The sequence below is a fragment of the Lichenostomus cassidix genome, chromosome 2 (genome assembly GCF_008360975.1).
Source record: "Lichenostomus cassidix isolate B80296 chromosome 2, HeHo_3.0, whole genome shotgun sequence".
Classification (NCBI taxonomy): Eukaryota; Metazoa; Chordata; class Aves; order Passeriformes; family Meliphagidae; genus Lichenostomus; species Lichenostomus cassidix.
The window spans coordinates 87,046,603-87,058,766 of NC_139482.1; the positions used below are offsets into that span (position 1 = coordinate 87,046,603).

The 12,164-nt window shown below is 38.6% G+C and overlaps 1 protein-coding gene across 1 annotated transcript in view; it reads right to left on the reverse strand.

Annotated features, from left to right (window-relative positions):
• MOCOS (molybdenum cofactor sulfurase) overlaps positions 1-12,164 on the reverse strand; it is a 208,837-nt gene that overhangs the window by 183,306 nt on the left and 13,367 nt on the right. The window lies entirely within an intron of this gene.

The window sequence follows — 12,164 nt, forward strand, 5'->3', positions numbered from 1 at the left end:
AGTTAAGCTTTAAACGAGAAGCCTTGACACTTGGAAATATATATTATTATATATTATGTTACTCTCGCAGTGATCCAGCGGGTAAAGCTGTGAGGCAGCGCTAATAATAAAACCAATTCAGACACCAATCCCGTATTTTCTGAAGAGAAAAGCACTCTCCTGCCTTAAGATTTCCTCACTCACAGTTCCTAATGGAAGCAGAATTCCTAATGATGGCTTGAAGCCAGTCAAGTGTTTTGAGGTGCTTCAAGGGGTGAAGAGTGGAAAAACCAGGGTCAATTTATTAGCTGTACAGGTTATTTAGGTTTTTACTCTTTTAAAAAAGAAGAATCCTAGGAAGTTTCTCCCAAGCAGTATGAAGCAGCCCACACAAGCACTCAGGGGTCAAAATGCTCAGAGGTCTGTGCTGCTCAGCTCCTGACAGCTGCATGGCATTCCATCCCCACTGGAATGCAGGGCTTTGGAGGGAGAGAGGCACACTGCCTATGGCAGGACACAGCCAGGCCCCTGCCCAGCACTGTGGCACAGCTTCTGCCAGCAAGGGGACAGCAGCTGTCCCTCCAGCAGGGCATATGCTCACCGTGGCCACCCCAGGACCTGCAGCCTGGCACCAAAACCTCAGGCAGGCCCTGATATGGAGCTGCAGCATGGAGCAACAACCACGACCTCTACCAGCTCCATAGCAGCAGTCAGGGCAATAGGCTGCCCATGGTCACTGGCTACAGCTGGAAAAGGCAGGAGTGGAGCTGGAAACGGGAAGAGGCAGCCCTGAGCCAGACACAGGTGGAAAGACTGCTGTCATGGAGGCGACCATCCCAGCCAACGCTCTCCCAGCAAAGCCTCTACAGAGGTGCTGTTTGGCTCACATGGGCACCACGGGCACAGCTGGGTGATGATCCTTTGGGAGCAGCTGTTCTCTTTGGACCTTGCCATGCCCAAGGACAGTGACGGCACTGAAGTCATTACACAGCCCTACAGTGTGAGCAAAAACCATGCAGGCAGCTGAGGCTCCTTAAAAACAAACCATCCACTGACAAGGGACAGGCACTTCCTGTCCTGGCCAACACTCCTGTCAGACAATATACACTAAAAGACAGATAAAGGTAAAGGCCCCTTAAATGGTTTTTCAAATTTGATTCCTTATGTAGCTCATGATGAAGGACATTATTGCAGTTCTGTGAAATGAAAGTATAAAAAAAAGCTAGTCATTTTTTAAAATTCCTCCTCTGGGTATAATACTTTTAAAATCTGTGAGACAATTTGGCTGAGGAAGGAAAAATTATTAATTCTTAAAATTTTATTTTATATTTAATGCTGCTGTTTAATTGAAAACAGAGAACAGCGTTTAATACTCTCTCACACTGCCCAAAAAAAGAAATGGGCTCTCTCATCTTTTGAGACTGCACTGAAACAAATATCTTCATTGCTATTGCACTTTTATGATGTAGTTTTTCCTCACTGTCTTCTTTCAATAAAATTGTGTTTCTAAAGAAAAGAAAAAACAATGTGGCACATGTATAACACCATGAAAAAAACACATTAATAACTTTCATTTTGCTTTTCCCCTGGTTTAATAACTATTTGCTATTTTATTTTTATTGAATGCATATTAACCAAAGAGATTTGTCAGTATATAGAGAACAATACAGTTCCCATTGTTTCAGTGTGGTATTTAGTGTATAGTCTGTCAGCACTATGAAATGATACTATTTATGGGAAATAACAGGAGAAAGAAAATATAATATGATCAACCAAAAGAACATTAAAATGCAATATCCATCAGGAATTGGTTTCATTGCTCAGGGAAAAAGTAAAATTAACTTTTAGTTTAATTTACATAGTATTATGTTTGGAGTGTGTAACTGACTTCACCAGTCTAATAATATACCAATGATTTGATAAAATCATACTGTAGAAGTAGGGGATTTTTTATAGAGGTATCGAAAACCATTCAATGTGTTGGCATTAGTTATGGGAAGTTATTCAGCCAGAGTATCAGTTCATAAGCTGCAATATTCATATGCTAATATCCTTGCAGATTAATTTTACATGGACAACTCCCTGGGAACCAACACAGGCCAGTCTGTCCTGCTGAAAAAGTCCCAGCCCAGCTCTCTGATCTTACATGCTACAATCCATCTCTTACCACCTCTTGGCCCTTCATGAAACTTCATGTGTGCAAACCTACATACAGACTCATAATTGCCAGGGGACCATCCAGTTTAACTGAACATTTCTATCTCTTAGAAGAAAAAAGATCATTTAACTTGGAGCATTTAAAAATTAGAGTTTAAGATCAAGTGAGAACATGCAACTGCATAAAGTCTGAGAGCCTGCAAAATATACAAGGCAAAAAGAAACTACCAGATTAATCTTTGGGAGCCAAGTATGTACTTCTGACAAAAGCACACTTTCTTAAAATGTGACTCCACCTGACTTAGAAGAAATCAAAAGACATAATTTGATGAACTGAAAGCAGAACAAGGCAGTTACACCTTTACTGTATCTGTTAGTAACTACTAAGTTGTGGATATGTCTACCACCCAGAGGATGGTCTAGAGAGGAAGCACAGAGACACCATGGAGGCACTTCCTACAGTGGCCTGGGCCACATGTCACTAAGGGACTAAGCCTTCTCCTGCTTCATATCCCACCCAAAAAACCATGTCTACTCAACCCACTCGTCTCTGGCTAAATTATTACTACTTTGGTATTATGTAATATGTTCTTGTAATCCTTGAAATTGTTCTTGGTGCTACACATTTCTGAACTTTGTTTAAGTATCACTTCCAAAAATAACCACTTTACCTACACACCATCTGCCTGCTCTGTGTTCACCTCCTTAACCTTTTGTCATTCTGTGATTCTACTACTGTCAGCCAACCTGAGCTGCAGCTTCACAGATTATTTCTCTGTGAAGCCCTGGCACTTCAAAATTCCTGCACTCTAGATGATTACAGGCTGCCACTTATACTGTCAAAAGTCTCATAATAAAGAATGAAATGTGTAGTTACAAGGCAGCAACTCTACAGAGTCATGAATTTTGACTGGTGGATATAATTGCAATTCAGTAGGATTATATACACGATATTATTTGGAAAGCAGATACAGACAATGCCTTGGGGAGAGAGTATATATCTTAAGTATGGCAATATTAACAAAACCAGTATGAAATAGATTATATGAAAACAAGCTGAAGGCAAAATTAAGCGTTATCTGTCAAAAGATAAATATCACATTTCCATATACCAAACCATAAGCAGGAGAAATAACAAGTGACAAAATAGGGAGAAGCGAGCCCTACAGAGGTTGTAGACAAGTGTGATACCATTTGGACACAGAGAGGTTTTAACAGGTAGCATCACAGGTACCTCAGATACACAGACTTACAGAATGGTTTTGGTTGGAAGGGATCTTAAAGATCATCTAGTTCTAATCACCCTGCAATGAGCTGGGACACTTTCTATTAGACCAGGTTGCTCAAAGCCCCATCCAGCCTGGCCTTGAACGCTTCCAGGGATGGGGCATCCACAACTTGCCTGGGCAACCTGTTCCAGTGCCTCACCACCCTCACAGTAAATAAGTTCTTCTTAATATATAATCTAAACCTCCTCTCTTCCAGTTTGAAGCCATTCCCCCTTGTCCTGTCACTACACCCTCTTGTAAAAAGTTCCTCTCCATCTTTCTTATAGGCTTCAGGTACCAGAAGGCTGCAATTAGGTCACCCAGAAGCCTTCTCTTCTCCAGGCTGAACAATCTCAATTCTCTCAGCCTTTTCTCATAGGAGAAGTGCTCTATCCCTCTAATCATATTGGTGGACTCCTCTGGACCCGCTCCAACTGGTTAATGTCCTTCCTGTGCTGTGAACCCCAGAGCTGGATGCAGCACTGCAGCTGGGGTCTCACCAGAACAGAGGAGCAGAATCCCCTCCCTTGCCCTGCTGGCCATGCTGCTTTGGATGCAGCACAGGACACGTTTGGCTCTCTGGGCTCTGAGCACACACTGCGAGATCATATCCAGCTGACAGGTGATTTTAGTAATCTAAGTCAGATACCCTTTAGAGTCAGCTCCTTCTTTCCAGTCACCGAGTAAAGACTTAGCTCCCCAAAGAGATGCTCCTAAACTAAATGGTAAAAGTAGCTTTAACCATGTCATGCAGTACATATAACCTTTCTAGAAGGGCCATGACACAGGGCATGATATGGCCACACACTATATGGACAGACAGACAGATAAAGATCTTCATTATGCAAAACCACTGATTAGGTGCATTAAAAAAAAATCCTACTAATATGACTTGAGATTTGTCTTTGCTGGATATTTTCTGGATTAAACATTTAATGAATGTTTTTCCCTGTACATTCAGTTCCTTTTTGGCATTGATTTGGACGAAAGCTATCATATCAGAGTATGTTTTCTCAATAAAAATATGCCTCTCATTGAAAGAGTCCTGTTCTGCTAGACAAGGTAATGTTTTATTTCCCTTGCTTAGGGCCAAGAAGCTCTTCAAAAGACCATAAAAGCATAGTGCTTGATGGACAAGGCCATAGATGCTCAAAGCCTGAATAGTTACCATGCAGTTAAAGGAGACAGTGTTCCTCAGCATGATTTGACTTAATTGCTACAGGCCTGGTGAAGTAACACAGCAGTCAGCCACAGCCATGGGGCAAATTCTGCTTTCTACTGCCAGTCCACCAAGTTCATCAATTCCAGTAATCACAGCCTGACCTGAATGCCAAATGCTGCCATGCACTGGGCTGCGACCAACCTGGATAATGGTAACAATATTCTAAGGGCTGCTAACCAGTTACTGAGTTCTGTGGGAAAATGGTGTTTAATTAATGTATTTCAGTGTTTGACTTGCTGGACTCATTACAAAAAGCAAAGCATGAAATGTGCAATTACATTTATCCATAATAAGTTCCCATTATTTTTCTCCATGTCCTATTGGCTCGCATTATTTGCTCTCATTGCATTAATACCTACAGCAAAGTAGGCAGAATATCAAAACCCTTTACAGTGAATACCACACACTCTCTTTGCTTGCTATACTCCTCAGCAGGGACTAAACCAACTCCACAAAAGCTATTTAGGTGGATAAGGTTATTCAGGGTCAGTATGTACTGACACTGTTCTATCTACATGAGTCCCTGCTTGCAGCTTTCAGTTTACAGCTTCCTGATACTGAGGAAGATGTGAGCGTAAAAGAAAGCAATGATTTCTCATTTATTAAGAAATCATATCCAAGCCTATGTATTTTTCACAGCTACAGAAAAAAAAATACAAACCACATGCAATCAAATTTCATCATTTGCCAACTCCTGTGCTAAATGAGACTGCAGGAAAAGGATCAATCAGCCCTCACCTTCATCCATTTGGCCTACCTGTAAAGCATAGCTCTACTCAGTGCATCACTGGGGCAGGATTAAATATCGACTGCAGTCAGTGATGTTACTTCCACAGACACCTTTAATGGGTTGTATGACAACACGACCCATTAAAGTGTTGAAGTCTTACTTGTGGGTATGAACGAGAGGTACCCCAGCTTCATATGAATAACATACTGCAGCCTGCCTCTGTCTCTTTGGATGAAATATACATCACAAGTGATTCATATTCATGCATGTCTTCCAACAACTGCAACTTGCTCAGACTGAAACCAGCATTCACACCTCCCTAGAAAAGATATGACCATCTTACAGTCTCTTTCTTTTTTCCCTTTCTCTCTGACATAATTGATCAAATGAAAGAAGAGTTGAAAGAGAACATATTCCCATTTTTCTATTACCTGAAAATGCTTTTGTTGGTTTTGCTGAAAATTTCATGGAAACATTCACTTTTGTGCAGGAAAGAGGTGCTTTTGTGTAGGAAAGAGAATTCCCAGTTGAGATGAAAACATGGTGGTAAAAAGCAATGTTTAAGGAATCATAATAATAATTGTTTATAATAGTAGTCATTACCTAACCATTCTAGTAGCATACTCCTGCTCTTTTCTTCTTCCTTTTCTTCCCATAAAACAACCACTGATTTTCAACAACTTGTCAAGATAATGTTTAAAACTGATTTTTCTAGTCAGTTCTACTTCTTGCTCTGTGACCTGTAATAATGGGCTTCATATAAAATCTAGGACAAAATAGCGACTCAGTATTCTCTCCAAAATATATCAAATGAAATACGCAGAAATATATAGAAAGCTTTTAAAATTATTTTATGTGTTTCCAAAAGCACCAGAAGATAAACTAAGTTCAAAAAAAAAAACAAACCCTTTTCTTCACCCCTTTCCCTTAAAACTCATTTCATTGCACAGAAATAATTCACTATGAGCTTTTGGCAGCTGGAGGCTTGGGTTGAACTTGCAACCATAGCAATAATTAAACACCCACATGAGGACTGGTACACACAACAAACACTCAGTGACAGACAGCAAAAATCAATTATCCCCACTGTTGAGGCCCTGCAGAAGTACTTCCCAGCCATCATTCCTTCCCAATGACAAGGCCATGTTAATGCCTTGTTTGGCAAATGCAACAGTCCCTCTCTCCACTGCTTTTTCTGATAAAGAGGTGAGGCTGCTACTGTAAACCAGTAGTAAAGTTATTCTCCAATGGAAGTTCTTCACACAAGACTCCCCACAGACATTTACAGCCCTTGATTTACTTGTACCATCCAGCAAAAAGTCCAGAAACAGAGAATATCAACTTCAGGGATATAAGAATAAGAGAAACACAAATTTCCCTTCAGCATAAATTTGATCTTTCAGGGACAAACATGTAAAACCAAATGACTACATTACCAAGAGGAACTGCATAAATTCAAAGACTGTGGAATGAAGAGTGTGAGAACTTTATCAAAAACCACACTCATAGGATGAGAAGTCTAAGAAGATTCTCCTGGCTCACAATGGGCAGTCCTTTGCTACAACACTAATCAGCCAAGCAGCCTCTATATGAAAAACAGGCAGGTTGTTAGTCTATTTGCTCAAACCAGAACAGTGCTTCAGAATTGCATCTTACTAGTAAGAAGCTACATCTCAACCTCTACACTGTTTTTCCGTGATCAGCGTATTTTCATATCTCCCATGTCAGCATTGTTTTGTTTTAAATATCTATCTTCAGCCATTCAACTTTAACAGGTATTTCTCCCTTGACAACCCAGTAGCATCTGTCCATCGGCTCTGGCTAAAAATGCCATGTTTCTTTTCTATCCTAATAAATGATAATTCAAACAACTCATTTCAATCCAAGTCATGCTTCTTCCACCTGGAAGCACTTTCTCTGGGAGCAACAGGGGATTGAAGAACAGGAGTAGGGGAGCAGAATATACATTCCAGAGGATGATCTCAGCATTCTGGAAGCCTAAATTGTCCCTAACTTTACTGGAAAAATACATTAAACCAACGCATCCAGACCTCTTGGGTTACTCTCCTAACTGTTACTCCTTACCTTATTTACACTCCTAATGGATTGGAGTGTAGTCATAAAAAACCAGCATTATTAAACCAGAGAGAGGTTTAATGCTTGAAATGCCCATATACAATGCTTGAACCAATATCTCCTGTATCTCCTTTTCACCACTGAGCAGCCACCAACAAAAAGTGAAACCACAAACTGGAAAAAGCCACAACAGTGCATAAAAATTTAAGTGTTTGAGTGTCAGTATCATTACTGAGTAAATACTTAAGATTTAATACAAACAATTTGATTTTAATGAGGCAGAGAAAATACTGAGATTTCATTAGGGACATAGTAGGAATGCATGAAGAACTATGTATAAGCTTTTCTTCTGCATGTGCATTCAGTTAATCTAGACATCTTTCCATCATAAAACCTTTTGGCTCCAGGTTCCCACAGATTAACTTCTACTTTATAGTAATTTGATCCAAGCTGCTCTCTCAGGTGAAATTACTCAATTATAAACAGACCAATCTAAATGGTAAGATTATGCTCAATTGCTTTACCTTTACTGAAGTTCATTGACCACATTAGATATGCAAATGTAAATAACAGAACTCATTAAATAACCTTATTTCTTATTTAGGGATTTTTTAAAACTAAGAATAATTTTGTAAATTTTTTTCAGGACTGATTGTAATTTCCTGTTATTTCCACAAATTTGTAATACTTCACTACAAAAAGCATCTCCTAATTGAAAAAAAAAATTCCCATGCAAAAAAACCCCAAAACCCCCAGGTTCTTGTCAATAATGTAATAGATATTCAATTATGCACTGGCATAAATTTTCTGTTACTACCTTAATATACTTGACCTAAATTAGTTTCCACAGGTTATTTTCCATTTCATAGGGATCTTCACAAGCATAGATTCAAACCCTTCAACGACCATTTTCAGGAATGTACTAGGAATGAAATAGTACATTTATCAAAAAATACTGCTACAGGAAAACACAATTTTTAATTTGGAAACAGTTTGACAACTGTAGAGACGGGTTAACTAGTTCTGACAAAAATACCAGCTTCCTAATGAGTAGGTCTAAGCACAGCAGTATGTGAGAGAAATCCTACCTTACACAGGCCTGCTTTAAATAGGAACAACATCATGCAGCTTCCAGATACTCTTTTTTTTTAACTTTGCTGATTTCCAGCATGTTAAAGCTTTCTAAAAGAAAACAAAAAATCTCTTGAGTTGTTGACACAAACACATTGTTTACAACCCTCTTTCTAAAGGATGGTTAATATGTGACACAGCTTTTGAAAGTTTGGTGATTATTTTGAATCTGGCTTTGAACAGCAAGAATCCACTTCTGGACACTGCCATAAAGCTGTTTAGAAGGAAGAGTTTGTGGCTCTTCCAGAAACATTACCTTGCACTGGGTACAGATATTTTCAGAGGACAGGCTCTATGAATTCAAAGGGCTGCAACCTGGCAAAAAAAGTGTTTTCCGAAATCCAGTGACTTGAAAGGACCCCACACAGAGTTTGATTGCATTTCCACTGTATTACAATAAATAACCAAAGCAGAACTTTGCCGTCAGTTCATGGAGACCTCAACTCTGCAAAGAGGGCAAGCTCCATTCAAACATGAGAACACACATCAAGGGATCCAGAGCCTTTGAAGAAATTATGAGGCTCTGTTGAACTCAGAGTTAAACCATTAACAAATACACTATGACCAGCACTTCCTAAACATACTGCACTGATCACCTTCCTGGTTCCAAGCCAAGTTAAAGAGCTGGGTTGCAATCTGTACAAAAGCCTAATGACCTTTGAAACAAGTGAGATTTTAGTTTCTTTAATCAAATGTGCTGGGCTGCTCATATAGCTGTATCTTCATCTGGCACCTACAAAATATCTTAAGTCTCTAGAGAATGCACGCACTCTCTAGAAGTCCAGCTATCAATTTTAAAAGTGCAACATTTGTAATAATCCACTGACAAGAGAAGGAGGAGGGCTGTAATAACAGGCAAAACTAACAGAATCTCAAAATTACATATATCAGTTTACTAGAGTCAGTTACATCAAACAAAGAACTGCTCCACAGGTGTGTTTAAGGCAACCAGCTGATTCTGTATTTCCTCCAAGCACATATTGTACACCTTTATTTACAAATATGCACAAATCTGCCTGCATATGCAGTGCTGAGATGGGTATATGAATATATGTACATAACTATCCCCTGAAGAGGATAATTAGTGTTTTCACGTTGCTTCTTGTAGCAGAACATAAGGAAAAGCAGATGTGAACCTGAAGACTCTCTTCACTTACAGCCCTTTTCCACTTTCTCTTCTCTAGTGCTTCTCCAATTGTACCTTTTGATATTTTCGGCAAAGTAATAAATTAGAAACTATCACATTTGCTGACAATCTCAATCAAAATTAACCTCTACAGAACATCATCAGCACTCAACAAAAACAAAACCAACTTTTGGTAACAATATATTAACCATAGTTACCAGTGAATATCTTTGAAGAGACTCAGGCACACTTCTAACCTGAATAAATTTGCATCCACTATAGAATTCCAATACTGGGGACTGAGTTAAAATGCTGCTCAACTCAATGCAAGTCCACTCAGTCAACTACTTCTCCTCTGCATCATTACTTTGTTTATAAGAATGCTCTGTGTTTAAATAAAAGTAGTATTTGGGGCACCAGTGAAGTGTGTCTGATTTATATTAGTACTAAGAGATGTAAATATCTGACCATCATAAACCAAGTAACAGTCTGACACTACTGATACAAATATACAGAATTTCATTTTTGGTATCAACCTTCCATTGGATACCTTTGGCTACAAAAATATGTTTCACAGTTCTTCGTTTTTTGGTTTTTTAATGGATAGCAATAAAGCAATTAATATGTCATCCCAATTTTATAAGTATATACCTATGCTTCACTAATTCATAGTATAATTTCTCTCAATTAAAGGGTTTCTTTCAATACTAATGACTCAAGAAATTAAAAGTAATTATAATTTCACCACAAATTATTCAAAGTACTAAATACAAATGGCCTCATTAACATTAGACTAGAGAATGAGTAAAATACCATGCATGGAAAAACAAATATTCCAGTTTCCCTGATCTCTGAACTCTGAGCTTCAATTCACAACTCTGCCACAACTCCAGTTATTGCCCTGTGCCTCAAAGCATCTCAGAAAACATTATGTATTTAAAAATCAAGCTCGTCCCCCATAAACTGTATAATATCTGAATAAGTGACAAGATCAGACACAACATTCATACAACAGATCTTACTCAGTTTTTGACACAAATTACTTGAAAATACTATCTAGATGAAACTACACATGGCATACACTGCTTCCAGAACTGACTACAGGACTGGATTCCAAGTATGGGTAGCAATTTACTTTGTGAAGCCTCCTCCATAACTAGCACAGCCACATGCAAGTGCCAGAGCTGCTGGAATTCCTTAGCCAGGCAAAAGGTTGTTCCATCTTTATAGACCACTTCTACCGATGCTGTACAAACCAGATGGCTGAACACACCTCCTGCTTACAGGGGCAGAGGATGTCTGGGGGCACATGAAGAGTTACACAAGCCAAGAAATTTAGGAACTGATTCCATAACACAAAGTGAGACTGGAGAGGAATTTTAAGTGAGGTGAGTATTATTTATGACAATGAATGATCTAGTTAATAATGAACAGTATTATCGTAATTGGAAAAGTAATAGTAATTTGCTAATATTTCAAAGCTAACTTATGTGCTGTTAATTTTCAAATACTTCCTCAGACTTGCTGTAGCTAGAAGTAACATCTCAAAATAGTATTGAGCTTCTGAAATGAGCTCCTTTTAGATGCTCAAAATTTCTACTTTTTGCTGAATTTGTGCTTGTGGACATTTTATCACCATATTCTCCCAAACCAAGTTTGTTTAAGGCAACAATGGCACATTTGGTTCCCATCACTTGCATTTTAAAGCTACTTATTTATCATTAAGATGACATTGACTTGTAATTCCTGTTTACTTTTAGCAAAACTGCATGAACATTTTTCCCCAAAAAAATCACCCAGAAGATGTAAAAATGAAAAACATACCTACACATATCAAAATTAGTCAGTGAAGGTACCTAGTGGAGCAAAGAATGGCCAAAGTACAGCTAAAGGCTTTGGAAAATGCAAGGGAAAGGATTATACCTCTAAGCAAAACAACAAAAAAATCAGACTGGTTAAATAAAAATTTAAATTTTAAAATCAGTATGTTATCATGCCCTCATTTGTGTCCTTAGTTACAGTTACCTCAAGAAGGATCCAATTTTCAAAGAATTGCAAGATCACAACTCCTGTAAATCTGGTGAGTCAGATATCTCAATCTGCTTACCACATTTTAAATCAGAGTATTAAAAATTTAAACAACTAATGGAAAAAAAAATATGGGTCAAAATACCCTGAAACAATAACTCAAAGAATGCATCTCAGTGCATACAACAATTGGTTCTACATGTTTCATTCCAGATCTATTTACCTCCAAAAACTCCTCTCCAAACTTGAGCCGTTAACACTGAAATGCAAATGATCCCTAGTATGTCATGAATCACCACCATGACAAAATTAATGGCTCCCCTATAGTAAACCCAGAATGAGCCCAGGCAATTAGCTGCACAGAATGCTGGTTTCATGTGAGATAACTGCGTTGAGGAAGTTTGTTTCCAGATGGGAGGCAAGCATTCCTCAATATTTTGTAGAGAC